The 14,736-nt window shown below is 42.7% G+C and overlaps 1 long non-coding RNA gene across 1 annotated transcript; it reads left to right on the plus strand.

Moving 5' to 3' along the window:
* Nucleotides 1-12,472: 12,472 nt before the first annotated feature.
* Nucleotides 12,473-14,268, plus strand: LOC130683708 (uncharacterized). The gene is made up of 3 exons (XR_008997581.1): nt 12,473-13,145; nt 13,287-13,402; nt 13,920-14,268. It is a non-coding gene; the product is annotated as an uncharacterized LOC130683708 (long non-coding RNA).
* Nucleotides 14,269-14,736: the final 468 nt, after the last annotated feature.

Here is a 14,736-nt window from a genome sequence, read left to right on the forward strand (position 1 = left end):
GGTTGGCTGCAATCAGGGTCACCTCATCCTTTCGAGTCCTTCGGTTTCAGTGGAACGAGAAGTGATATGTCTTCCCACCCCAGGTGCCTGGACATTCAGCTGGGGAATCCATTATCCCATCAACAGTCTGCCAAAGAGATGCTCTGATTTCCCGTTAGTTCTCAGTATTTCCTGGCAATAGCGTCCCCTTCTCTTCCTGCCCTTTTCAGTCGTAACGTGAGATTTGGAAAATACACAGAGGAAGGACATGAATTCAGGGTCCATGAAATAGGAGAGGGGCTTCTGGATTGAGGTATAACACACTCTTCCTTATTCATCTTCCCTATTAAAACCAAGAAGCAGAAAGGCTGAGATAAGGAGATAATTTTCTTACGATGCCTTTCTGCCTTTTGGCAGTTTCAGTGGCAAGACTGCAAAACCAGAGCAGGTTTTTCCAATTGCTTTGGGCTGCAGAGTGAGCCCCTGGTGTCACATGCCTGCACTCCACACCGTGGAATTAGGGCCAGCTGCCTGACAGCCAGCAGCACACCGGGGAATGCAGCCGCACCAGTTGGTGTGCGGGAAGCATGAAGACCTGCCTCTCTAACTGGCTTTATTCTCCTTTGAGCACTGGAAAAAAGAAGGGAGGAAACGAAACATAACATTTTTCCTTCAATAGTTTTCTTTCAAGGGAATAGATGATATAACTCTAAGTAAATGAGAAGGATCTTTTAAACATTCAGCATACCAAAAGTTACACATCCCAAGGAGTATTAAACGTATTAAACTCTGTGAATGTCGTCACCTGGCCTGCATGCTTAGTCTGAATCTTAGCTGGAGCACGTCTCTTCTGCGGCTGGGTCTGCCTTCAGAAGCCACGGGCTTCATCACAGAGGAGGCAAATTAAGATTAAGCATATCTAGCATGTCAAGAGCTGTAAATGGGCTAAATACAAGCATTTGAAAAATGTGACTGGATTACAAAGCAAAACCCAACTATAAGCTGAGAAATGAGATATGTTAAAACAAAGTGGTTCAAGAGATTGAGCATAAAGAATGGGGGAAAGGGCGTGCCAGGCAAATGTAAGTTAAAAGGAAGTATGAATCTTTACCTTGGTATCGGACAAAGTTAGAGGCAGAGCAAAAGCATTAAGCACAAGGGTACTTTGTGGTCTTTAAAGAGAACCACATTTATGATCTAACAAATACGTTCCATGGTCCTTGGGGCCAGGGGGATTCTTTTTCTGTTTGTTTTTGTTTAAATCCAGTACTTCAGTGGAAAAAAAAATTAGAATTTATTGACAGACTTAAACAAAATAAGGCTATTTCAAATTCAAAAACACTTCATATTTCCTGTTTTGTTTTGTTTTTTAATCAGAAAATCTGGTGATACTGGGCTTGAATTTTCATGTAACATTAATCATGTAGGCAGGAATTGGCAAGCTATGTCCTGTGGGCCAAATCCAGCCCATCACCCAAGGAAATCCAGGCCAAGACGCCTTGAAAAAGAGAGGGGATGCGAACTCAACATCCAAGCAGGTTTATTGTTGAACCTGAGAGGAACCCCCCCTGTCCTGGCCAGTAGAACAAAGGAAAGAGAGTCTCTAATAGGTCAAGAGGCTTTTTATGGCCAGGGTTTTGAGGGGAGGGGTCAGAGGAAAGGTGGGCTTGTGGCTCAGTGACGTGTCCTCTGGAGAATGCTTGTAGCCTAGGGAAGATGACACCCAGGTCTCTCTGAGATGGCGGGTGGGCTTATTTGAAAGGTGGTACTCAGGTCCTGATTCTATCATGCATGACAATCAAACTCCAGAATAACTAAAGACAAAGAAAAAAATCTTGAATATAGCAAGAAAGATACAACGCCTTAACTATGACTTCCTATTGACAACCAGAGGAAATGGCATCATATTTATCATCTGTGGAAAGAAAAAAAGCTGTAAACCCCACATTTCTATCTCTAGTGAAAATATCCTTCAGCAATGAAAGGAAAACCAAGACATTTTCAGATGAAGGAAAATTAAGAGAATTTGTCACCAGCAGACCTTCCTAAAGGGACTGGCGGAGTGGTTTAAAAAAAACCGTGATTTGAAAATAGGTGAAAGTAAGTGAAACACAAATCTGGTTCTTTGGAAAAATTGAAAAATTGACAAATCTCTGTCAAGGTTTACAGAGACAAAAAGAGTGATTTAAACACCACCAGTCACAGATAGTAAAAATTAAACAGGAGATATCACTGCAGACTCTGACGACACTGACAAGAGAATATTATAACCAACTTTATACACATACATTTGACAACTGATGTGAAATTTCTCTAAAGGTATAAACTATCACAAAGCATGAAAGAGATAATTTGAATAGCTCTATAACTTTTAGAGAAATTGAATTTGTAGTTTAAAATCTCCATGAAAAGAAATCTTTAGTGGTAGATGATTCTGCTGGAGATTAGTACCAAAGGTCTAAAGAATTCACCACCAATTGTACACACTCTCTCTCAGAAAAGTACAAAAGGAAACACTTTATATTTTGAAAATCTGAGTTGATGTATCATCTTTCATTTATGAAACCGTGATACTAAAACTTGACTAAGACATCACAAGAAATGAAATCTCTTTTGCAAACAGATGTAAACGATTTAAACAAAAGTATTAGCAAATCCAATCCAGGAATGCTAAGGATAACATATGCACATTTGTATCCAGGAATACAAGTTTGTTTTAACTATTGCTAGTCAAATAATATAACTCACCATGTTAACAGAATAAAAAAGGACATATATGGTCATCTGAATTGATGCAGAAAAAATATTTGATAAAATTCAAAGCCTAATTCATGATGAGAACTGTTTACAAACTAGGAAACAAAAGGAACTATATTCATCTAACAATGGCTGCCTACGAATGTACATTAAACATTCTACTTGATAATGACTTACTGAAAATTTCCCCCTGAGACTAGCAATCAGACAGGACTCTTACCATTACCACTTCTATTTAATAGTCTGTTGGAGGTCACTGTAATAAAGCAATAAAAAACCCCGATAAAAATTGGTAAAGAATAAATAAAACCATTATTATTTGAAGAAGCATATATATATATAAAAAATAATTGAATATGTAGTTGAGAAGATTCTTCAAGTTAGCAATTTAATAAGGAAATATAGAAAGGTTATTGAAAGAACAGTAGAGAAAAAGTTCGCTGTATTTCCATATAGTACCAACAGTCAATTAGGAAGTAAAATTTTAAAAAGAACATTTTATGCTAGCATTAAAAACATAAAAGAAATCTAGAATATATTTAACCAAGATTTGATGCCCTTACATAGAAAACTATAGAAATGCTACTGGATTAGTTTCCTAGGTACGCCATTACAAATTACCAAAAACTGGGTGGCTTAAAGTACAGCATAGAGAATGTAGCCAATGGCTCTTTAACATCATTCTATGTTGACAGAGAGTAACTGCACTAGTGGGGTGAGCATTTAATAATGTGTGTAACTTGAATCACTATGTTGTATACTTGAAGCCAATATAACATTGTATATCAACTACTATTTAAAAAAACTAATAAATAAATCTTTTATTTTCCTGGGAAAAAAGAATCTGTGCTTGTTTAAACAAAATCTACTTTGCTACATGCAGACTTTTTCCACCTGGTTCCATGAAAGCATTAATCCCTACAGGAAAAGCCTCCCATTATGATTTTCTCATTTCTCCGAAGGGTAGGTTGGTTAGGCCCATGCTAGATGCAAAGGAGAGAAGTTAATTTGTTACATACAATGGATGCTTTAGGGCGTTAGAGCATAATTCCGGGCAGGACTGCTGTTGGGAAGGGCTGGTAAGATTAGAGTGTCTCCTAGAAGTGTGGTGGGAGCTGGAGGGGCCAGTTCCCCAGGCTGTCCTTTGACCCTCTCAGCATGAAAAAAATTCACTTCCAGATATGAGAGCGTGAGTTTCCAACATTCAAGAAGCGATTATGCTATAAAGTGTCAAAAGCATCTTTTTGCCATCCTTCTCAGAATAGACTCTTTGAGACACTGGCTGTACTTGGGTTTCCTTTTCTCCGTTCCATGGCACTCAGTCCTGCCATGCAAAAATATTTTCTATTTAGAAATCACAACTGAAGAAGTGTTTAAGCCACTTATGCTTCCAGGGACTATAGTTTAAACACTTCAGATAAAAGCTTAGCTAAGAAGAGAATCACAAGTGGCTTAAGTGTTTACAGAGCAGATACACACTGCGGATTGCCTGCATCCAGGCACCCCTGAACTCAGGGGGTTGTCCCCTTCTCTGTCACCTCACACTTCCTTAGTTCTGCCACTTCGGTTGGTAATGGCCAGTGTCACTGGGAAGCAGGCTGGGGACTAAGTCTACCCTTGCTGTATCCCCTGCATGGCCCATCATCATGGCCCTAAACCCTAGGAAGTTTCCATCAAAGTGCCTAACGTGGTGGTGACTGTGGTTAGACAAGACTTGCATGGTGGGGGGGTCTTGGGGCAGATTGGCCCTCGGATGAACTTGCTTAGACTGACACAGTACAGGGGACCAGAAGAAGCAGGAAAGGCTACTGGACATGCAGAAGTGGGGGGCAGTTTCCGTGCCCCAGAGGGGACCCAGTGAGGTATAGGACTCCTTCAGCATTATAGTCTGCAGGCATGTATAAGAGAAAGAATGTCTCAACCTTCATCACCTAGGAATAAAAAGAAAAACTGTCATTTCCAATGGCTTCTGGACTGTGTGGATAGTATATCATCCCACAAATGTCAGTCATCCTTATGCAGACTGGGGTGCTCGTCTCTGCCCCTGTGCTAGTGGCCTCAGTCTTTTATCTGAAGATTCTAACTTACTCCTAAGAGGCTTATGTACCCACAATACCCTAAACATTAAATATACAGTAGTGGGTTGGCTGTGACTCATTCCTGTAACAATCCTTTTAATTTGATGGCTGAGATACATGTGCTGAATGGGGATAATGGTTTTAGAAACAGCCTAATGCTGATCTTACCTACCCATGAAGGAAGGCAACTGCTTGTCTCTGGCAGTTGTAGGAGGCATGAATCCAGAATGGATTTTTATCCTTGTCTATAACATTCAATAAATATTTATTGAGGACTTAACAGTCCCACTGGGGACTATGAATGTAAATGATACATAAGCCCTTCCCTCAAGAAACACTCAGTGTAGCTAGGAAAACAGACATGTTGTAACTCCAGGGAAAGGAAATCCCGGGGCAAAATACCTCTAAAATGAAATCAGTCAAAGGGAGAAATAGAGTTTAAAATCCATTTATTGCTTACAAACTGCAGTCCAAGGACATCTCTTTTTCCTGCTTGGGCAGAAGCAAAACCAACCCTCCTCCTCACCTCTCAGGTTCAGGTAAGCCCTCCTTGCCCAGGTAATTACCCATTGATATGAAGATGAACGTTCTCCACCCCTGAGGAACACCTGTTGATATGCAGATGCACTAAAGCCAGGCTAGATATTCTGTAAATATTACAATTTTACCCACACATGTAAACAAAATAATTAAAATGTCATGTGTTGGGGTTTATGAAAGAAAGGCAGACACAGCCATGAAACCTGCTTATAATCAGAGAAAACTTCAGAGCTTCTAGGAATGTAGAGATATTAGAGCTGAGTAAACAAATGGAGGGAACAAGATGTGCAAAAGGATGATTAGAAAGAAGAAGATGTGCTTAGGGAGCTCAAGTAGTTAGGTAAGGCTGGGCAATAAGAAAGTTTGAGAAAGAGGAGAGAGAAGCACACGCATGTGCGACCTGGTGGTAGAAGTGAGAATGTGGAGCAGATACTGAAGCTGGACGATACGCAGACAGCTCTTAAAAACCACGTGATAGAATTTGGACTTTATCCCTTACAGCGTTTTTAAGCATGGAAATTGTCTAATCAGATTTGCTATTTGGAAAGATTCCTTGAGAAGCAACCTGGAGGACGGATTAGAAAATGGGCGGCTGGGATGGTGCTAGGACAGCAGAGATGAGGTGAACCACACCTACTTAACTCAGAGATCAGTCGAAGCTAAGAAACATTCGTGACGTCAAGGAAGGAATCTGAGGCTGACGCCCTGATTGTGGGCACACGTGAGTGGGTATGTGGCGAGAACATCGACTTAAGCTGAAACACAGAAGAAGCTGGGCCGGAGTGGGCAGAGGAGTGAGATAGAGAATTCATGTTTTGGACCATGGTGGAAGATGAAATCTCTTCTCCAGCAGAGATCGTGGTGGTCATATCCGCGTTAAGGGTTGCTTCTCTGCCTCCTCTATCCTATTATCTCTGGTTCTAGTTTGTTCTAGTCAAAAGTTACATCTGTTTATTTCTGGCTCTATTTGCCTTTATTACAGATACTCCCTAATTCTAATGGTTTCTGGCACTTAACTCCTCAAAGGAAGAAATGCTTATTTTCTCTTTAGATGGACAGTCAATAAACTTTGTTAACAGTCCCTATGTAGAGAAAGCTGCAGCATCATCTCTCAATTAACCACCCTAGTGTAGAGCAAAAATGTCAATTTTCCAGAATAGTAAAAAAATGAAAACACACACACACACACACACACACACACACACACATTCAATTACACATACAACTAGGCTTTGGAATCATCCATCTATTCATCCATTTCAACAAATATTTATCCAGTACTTACAAGAAGCCATTAGTGTAGATACTTGGAAACAATTTTATGGCAGAATTGTGGGGGAGACAATAAAAAAGTAAACCAGTGAAGAAATTCTATACTTTCAGGTAGTGATAAGAGCTTGAAGAATATAGGCAGTAGGCAGTAGGACAGAAATAGGGGGACACATTTTAGGTAGGTGATTACTGATGGAGAGCCACCTATGCAGATATTGAGGAAGGAGCAAGAGAGAATGGGAAGCTGGTTTGTCCAAGGAACTCCTGAGGGTTAGCAGATTTGGCACATGGCAAGCCAGTGAGAGAGAGAGAGCTAGTGGGCCGGAGGAGAAGGGGTCAGAGCTTGGCAAGATCTTGGGGTGAAGATCCTTGTAGATGGAGAGAAGGAGTGTGGATTTTACACCAACAGTGAAGGGGAGTCACTGGTGGGTTCAAGCAGGAGAGGAACTTGATCTGATGGAGGCTTTGGAAGACCCTTTCCAGTTTTTGGTCCGAGAACGGGCCTCAGGGGACAAGGGTAGCCTTAGGGAGACCAGGTTGGGGGGACAATTGGAATGATGAGATAGCTCTTGTTTGAGTGCTTCTATTTAGAGAAAAATGAAGTGAGACCATCAACTGGGAGAGAGCTCTGAGTCCACCTGATAGCAGGGGAGGTCATCATATCTCAAATGCTAATTAATAAGTATAATCATGACAGAAAAATGAAACATTCACCAGACATGTACCTGCACGTTTCTCTACAGCCTTGTGCAGTAGAAGGTTAGGACTGTTGAGTAACTTCTCGAATGTTACCCTCCCAGGTAACAGCACGCGAAGAAATGGAGCCAGGTCTCCTTGCTGTCAAATCTGAGCCCTTACGGGCTGCAATGCATTGGCCAATGAGTTTAAATGCTGCATTTCTGGCATGTAGGATTTTTTAAAAATTGCCAAGTTCATTAACTGCAGGATCTCTGTCAATAGTGTTATTTCTAGTCTCTGAGATACTTGTTTGTTTTCCATCATCATTTTAAATGGCCCAGGCAGTACCTAAACTTAAAGACTCTTAATTCTTCATTTTTGCAGTTAAATTTTTTTTAATAATTAATTTTTTATTGGAATACCCTTTGTATGCAATGATTCATCAAGTATGTACATTATTAGATGCTCACCATGTGATTCATCAAGTATGTACATTATTAGATGCTCACCATGCCAAGTGTAGTTTAACTCTTAAATCCAGTCAGTGGTCATCAGCAGGCAAACGCAGGGCAGAGGGTTTTGCTTGGGGAGGGGGTGGGGGGTGTATGTGAACGGGGCATATGAGAACATGACTCTCTATTTTGGAATCAGCATGACTATAAGCACTCTGGTTTCTGGGAATTCACTGCGTCTATCCCTCAAATAAGGGAACTAGGCCATACCGTGAGGACGGCCTAAATCAGTTGAGGAGGAACAGAAGGCTTCTGAGCTTTGGTATTCTGCTTCTGGTTAGAAGTCCAATGCTACAGCAGAAGATGCGTACCAACCTGAGAGATGAGACGAGGAACTCTGTAAAACCACTCAGGCCATCTACTTTCATAACATGTTGATTACATCAATCCATGGCTCAGGAATGCTTGTTTTTGAAGCAACATTGCTCAACCAGCAAACACCATGCAACGCAAAACCACTGAGATGGCACCCTTCAGCAGCCCGCAACACCCTTCCATCACAAGGGCGGTCCAAGAGGGGCTGGAATGACAGTTTTTTTTTCCTACTCATAATTTTAGAAACCTTGCTTTACCCAGAATGCAGTTTCTTAAGAAATGAAGATGGACCAACACCTTACTATGTGTCCTTGTGTGAACAGCTTAGCCCCACCCCACCTCTGTGCTTTCCCTGTTTCCATTGGGGCTAATAATTGCACCCTCTCACAGAGCTTGTGAGAGGACTTCATGAGAACATCTGTGTAAGGCACTTCTCCTAGTGCCTAGAGCAGAGCAAAACCTTGATCAACCGTGAACTATTATGCAGGTTTCTTTTAAAAAAATCATTAGCAATTGTGATTTTTTAAAAATCCCATATCCTTCACCCACTTTAAAACATCCTGTTGGCTGGATGTCATTTTCAAACCCTCTTGCCCCTCTTTAAGGCCATTTGAATATATAACATGGTTAAGCAACTGAGCAAAGACTTCTTCTGCCCTAGAGCAATGCTTTCAAAACTGATCAGACAGCACTGGTGCTGTGAGGGCGCGTCAGGACTGTGAGCCGAGAGCCTGGGAATCCTGGCACTCGCTCTGTCCCCGGGTTTCTGCAGCTGGTAGGAATAGCTGTGCATCTCCAGGTGGCTTGCTAAGACACCAGCCCCAAAGGAGGGAGGTGCGGGGTTCTCTCTGCTAAGGGAAGAGGACAAACAAAAAACAAAAAACAAAACCCATCTTATTCTCTGTTCCCAGTGGGAAGAGGACCAGGCATCTTTCATGGACAACAAAAACTAGTGAAAGCAGAGCCCGCTTACGCAACCTCGGGATAGCTGGAGCATCTGCCCTGGAGTTTCCTAGACGGTGAGTCCATCAGGTTTCTACCAGGAAAGGGGCTGATTCTGACTGGTCGATCCCCTTGCCCTTTCAGGCTCAGCACTTGGAATTGTTTGCAGAAGAACTAAGGTTATTATCCTGTTACAAAGGCCTGCAAGAGCCACAAGTAAAGACAAGTCTTAGGAAAGCTCATCAAGGAGCCAGAGACATGAGCACCCACATGAGATGATTGCACTTGCTCAGCAGTTTTATTCCTTCTAAGTGAACATGGTGCTTTGAGATGACCCAGGACATTTCTATAGGGTCTGAACAAACACTCGCCTTGCTACCAGGTCTTCGGTCCCAGAAGACTGCAGACTAAGTGTGTCTTTCCTCCCAGCTCCTGTGACTACATCGTACTCATTGGCCAGTGCGGTGCAGCCTGTAGGGGCTCAGTTTTGACAGCAAGGAGGCCTGGGCTCCATGTTTGCTATACCGGGGGCGGTGTAGAGAATTCAGCTATGGTGCAAGGCTGCTCACTCTTCTGGACAAATAAAGGGGATGAAGAGTGTGTTTCTAGGAGAGAGTTAGGCCTTCATCACTATAGAGAAAAGGGCCGGGTGATGGCTTTGGTCTGGGGGGATATGAAGAACCGAGCAGTTTTTAAAGAAAATCCTGATAATCAAGCAGTCTTTCAGTTTGTCTTGTTAAGATACCGAGGATGGTTGAAGGACACCTCCGAAGGACTGAGAATGGGAGGATCCCATGGGTGCCCGTGGGGGATGCAGAGTGGCCTCGGGCCAAGATGCCCGTGTGATGAAGGGACGGCCCTGGCTCACCCGAGTACTAGTGTATCTAGTCTCTGCTCTGTAACCTCAGGCTTGGAGAACTGCCATGGGACTCGGCTTTTGTCCACCATCAGGATGCTCTGGGAGACCAAAAATCCAACTCACTCTAAGAACACTGGTTCTGTGAGCTCTGGAATTCCTCCAGATAGCAAGGTGGACTCTCAACCGGGGTCACCACCTGTATACCCAACCCTATGCTACAAAGAGACTACAGCTGTCTTCCAAATTCCCAGAAGGGCAATCCCAGGAACGTTATTCCAGTCCTGTTAAGGAAGGAGTCTGTGGAAAAGTCATCTAGGTTCATGTGAGTTTGGAAAATGAGTGGTTAAATAGAATTAAACTGTTTCAATTTTACAGGATCTCTCAGGGCTTCTCATCTGTTCTCCTGAAGAGGGAGTCTGTGTGTATATTTTAAAAGTCAGGTTCTAATGTAAACAGCAGGTGTTGTTTCTACTTCGTTCTGGGTCATACCAGAAACAAAACACCACTGATGCATTGCTTAAAACTGCAGAAACACACACATGGATTTGTGTACTTAATGTGAATATGTAAATTCTAAAAAAAGAGCCAAACAAAGGCCATATGCACTAGGAAAGGATCAGGAGTGGTGGGCGCAGGGCAGCGGGGGAGTTTTTGCTGCAGAGATTGAGAAAAGTCAGCGCCTCTGACTGAAGGTCAAGTGTCTGTGATTCTAATTCTGAATCACTGGGTGACACTCCCAGGGCCACTTGACATATCTGGTTCTGTTTTCCCATACACAAAGCAGAAATGCAGGAAGTAAAGGCATCTCAAACTTTTCCTACAAAACAGGACAAGGATTCAACAAGCCCAGGCTGTTCAAATGTTCTGAGCTCTGTGGTCAAGTCCCCCCGGTCTAATGTCAGGACACGGTCTTGACCACCAGCAGGGTTTGCATAGCAGGCACAGAGTCCGTCCCGCCAGGACCGCGGGCCGCTGGCTTACTGGGATCAGGGTGAGTCATGCCCTGGGTGCGTAAACGTGCAGGCAGGCACTTGTGCTGCACCCCTGGGCTACAGTGGCTCACATCCCCAAAAGACAATCCTGAAGTCTCGAAAAAACCCTGCAGACCTAGAACAATGAGCAAGCAGGTGGCCCCTCTTCCGCTGCAGATGAAAGGGAGACAAAATAGCCAGCCAACCTTCAAGTAGCGTGATATCCTCCCGTGTTAGCCCAGGGGTTTTTCTAGGATTGCGGGTTTTATGGGACTGCCCAAGTGGTTATTTGCTTAGAGTGCACTAAATGCTACCAGAGAGACGCGACCCCCAAGAAAGGACACAGCCCAGAAGCGATTGTTTTCTGCCGGTGGTGATGGCAAGCTTGTGTGTATAGGGTATAGAGCCCGTGTCCTTTGTCCAAATTTTATGATTCCTTTTTCCCATTGCTGAGTCACTGGGTTGTCTTGAAATCTGAGGAAAAAGGCCGATGAGGCGTGGCCTTCAACAGTGAAGCCTGGCTCTTCTGAGTAGAGGAAGAGCGCCACCTCGAGTTGTATGTGAGTACTGCGGACCCCATTTGGATGCTTTCCTAAGCATTTCCCTTTATCCGCTCGTGGGCTTTTTACCTGCAGGCTTTGTAGATGGTTGCTACAGGCAAGGAAGGAGTAAGGAAGAGAAGGACGTGCTGAAGAGGTTCCCACCTGACAGGAAGAGAAAATGAAGTGCTGTGGCCTCTGGGAAGGAAGGTGAGGTCAAAACCTGAGGCCAGGGGCTGTCATGTGTTTAGTAGGGGACAGAGAGCTAAAGAAGAAACCTGGCAGGTGAAGGAAAACCTTCTGTTTGGAAAAAACACAGTAATTATCAACCAATAGATGAATCTTGCTGTTGATATGTGGCCAGATGGTTTAGTCAGTCTCTTCTGCTAATAGATCTAAAACTTAATCTTTCCCTGCAAAAAAAAATAGGTATAGACAGCTGGATAACAGAGATTCTCATGTCTCCCCCATAACATCGAGGAGCCCCCTGGATTCTGGAAACTGTTGGATCAGCAATTTTTGCAAAAAGAAAGGAACTTTAAAATTTTTCTTGGCATTGTCTCTCCTTTTCCACCTGAACAATAAATGTGTGCAGAAGTCACTCTCATCAATAAGATTGTCACGGGCTGTATCAACCTCAAAGTAAAAGAAGAAAAGAGTGAACAATCTGTAAAAAAAAAAAAGGGAATGTGCTGTGCTTGAATGACAGCCTATGAAACTGGGAGATTCATATATGCCCTGCAGAGGGCAATATTTCTCCTTGCCTAAAATGTTTTTAATATTTCAAACATATCACTAAGGCAACGTAACTACATCCAAGGAGGACAGAAATTGAGAAAGCCTTTCGGGCTCACAAATGACCGCAAACATCCCCTGGAAAGGAGAAGTCATTGATGATATGCTTGATAATTGCTACGATGTGTTCCGTTAGCTTCCTTGGCCTAGTAAGAAAGAATGAAAGCGGGGGAAAGATGAGAAAAGTTGGAACCTTGTGAAAAGTGGAAGGATTTGCATAGTGAGAGCTGGAAATTCAAATTCTCATGAAGCCAGACAATGACCACAATCTCTATTTTGGGTGAAGTATTGTGCCGACCCATTCCTGGCTGAGAGTTCTCTTGCCCTCTATAGGGTGCCTGCCCCATACTCGATGCCCACAAAGGGTTAGATTTTAAGTCTGAAGGAGAACGCAGGCACACCCCATTTTATTGCTCTTCCCTCTGTGGGGCTTTGGAGGTGCTGTTTTTTTTTTTTTTACAAACTAAAGGAATGTGGCCACCCTGCCTCAAGCAAGTCTATTGGCACCATTTTTCCAACAGCCTTTGCTCTCTTTGTGTCTGTGAACCACATTTTGGTATTTCTCAGTGTTTCAAACTTTGTCATTATCATTATATTTGTTATAGTCATCTGCAAGCAGTGATTACAACTCGCTGAAAGCTCCTTTCTGGTGAACATTCTTTTGGCAATGAAGTATTTTTTAATTAAGGCAGGCACATTGCTCTTTTAGACTTGATGCTATTGCACACTTAATGGACTATGGTATCATAACTTTAATTGCACTGGGAAACCAAAAAAATGTATTTGACTCACTTGATTGGGATATTCACTACCTAAAAGTGGTCTGGAACCCAACTCACAATATCTCCCAGGTGTGTCTGTACCTTGTTGAAGAGGAACCCAGGTGATCCCAGCACCTAGAGCCCCAGGTAAATGGGTAAAGCCTTCTGGGAGTCTTGGAGAGTCAGATTCGAGGGGAATGAAGTGGCAAATTTACTTGTGGGAATTCCCCTAGAGCATCCCCTCTGCTTTCTGATCCTGGGTTTTGTTGTTTTGTTTTTTGTTTTCAGGATCCTAAAGAGAAAAGGCAACTGTGCCTCCCAGCACTGTAAATGACTCAGGTCTAACTTTTCCAGGGCTTTTCTCTGCACCTTAATCATAGTAGATGAAAACAAGTGATAGCAAGGTAATCATCAACTAAATGAACATATCTACACTTCAGGTCTCTGAAGACAGGTGGGGCTTGATCAGATTGACAGGACCTTCGTTGGAGAAGTCCAACAGTGTCTTAAAAATATGTAACAGTACAAGACTTATTGAGTTACAGATGGTGATGGGTCTTGCTCACAGGGAGTCCAGATAAGGTCTTTGGGTATCCCCTTGGCCTTTTTACCAGTGCCCAACACACACACACACACACACACACACACACACACACACACACACACACTTCTCACTTTGTCATGCTGCATGGCTGTAGCAATTTTTGATCCAGAATCCCCTGCGCTTTGGGTCGGCATAGGCAGAAACGATCATGGACACCTCCTGGATTGCATACAGATTTTTCCATTGCATAGTGGAAAAGGATTGAAAAAATCAGGTCCACTATCCTTGCATGAGAATAAAGACTCTGTTCATGAAACCAAAGTACGAGAGTAGGTTTTCACAGCATGGAACTTGATACTTTTTTTTTTTGCTTGCAGTGGCAAAATAAAGGGAACCAAATCCTTGCAGAGGAATTCTTTGTGGGAGATGAAGGTCAAGTGGAAGGTGAAATGTGGCCAGTTTATGACTTACTATTCTTGAGAGGCAAAACAGATTGCTTTCCTTCAGGGAGATTTGCTTAACCTTCAAGTTTCAGCCAAAGAAACCTATTTGCAAGTCCCCAAACAATGATTATGGAACACACTTCTCCCAAACCAGCAAACACAATATCCTATGATAGTAATCCAGAAGTAAAAAATATTTACATCTAGTATGGAAAGCATACAAAAAGGTTCCTTACAAATTTTAAATTCTAGGATAGGCAGCAAAAAGGAAAACGTGATGGATTTTTTTTCTTTTATATATATATATATATATTTTTTTTACTGTTCCTTAGTGTATGAACTATTAAGGCTGGAGGGATCACTACAAGCTACTTTGTTCATGCACTCTCATGTTGCAGAGCAGAAATAGAGATCCAATCCTTTTTGGAAGAGTGATTATATATACATCAAGAATTCTACCAAGTTCAGAGGAGACACAGTATGACAACAATCACGACAGACTCCAACCACTTGGCTGATTCACTTCTTAAATTGTTTATGGAGAAGCTGGTGTTGTTGTCATAGCTATGAGCTGTGCTGTCATTTCTTAGAACTCAGACAGTTGTTTTAAGCAAAGCTTAGTGGAATGACATAGACGGGTTCTCAGCAACTTGAGAACCTGTTGGTTCAGTCTTTGCTTTCGGCTTTTAAGTCAGTTGCTTTCATCGTTCCCTAGCAACGGTGTGCGTCGAGGTCCCTGTGTGGAGGCCTG

Source organism: Manis pentadactyla, chromosome 4, assembly GCF_030020395.1.
Source record: "Manis pentadactyla isolate mManPen7 chromosome 4, mManPen7.hap1, whole genome shotgun sequence".
Taxonomy (NCBI): Eukaryota; Metazoa; Chordata; class Mammalia; order Pholidota; family Manidae; genus Manis; species Manis pentadactyla.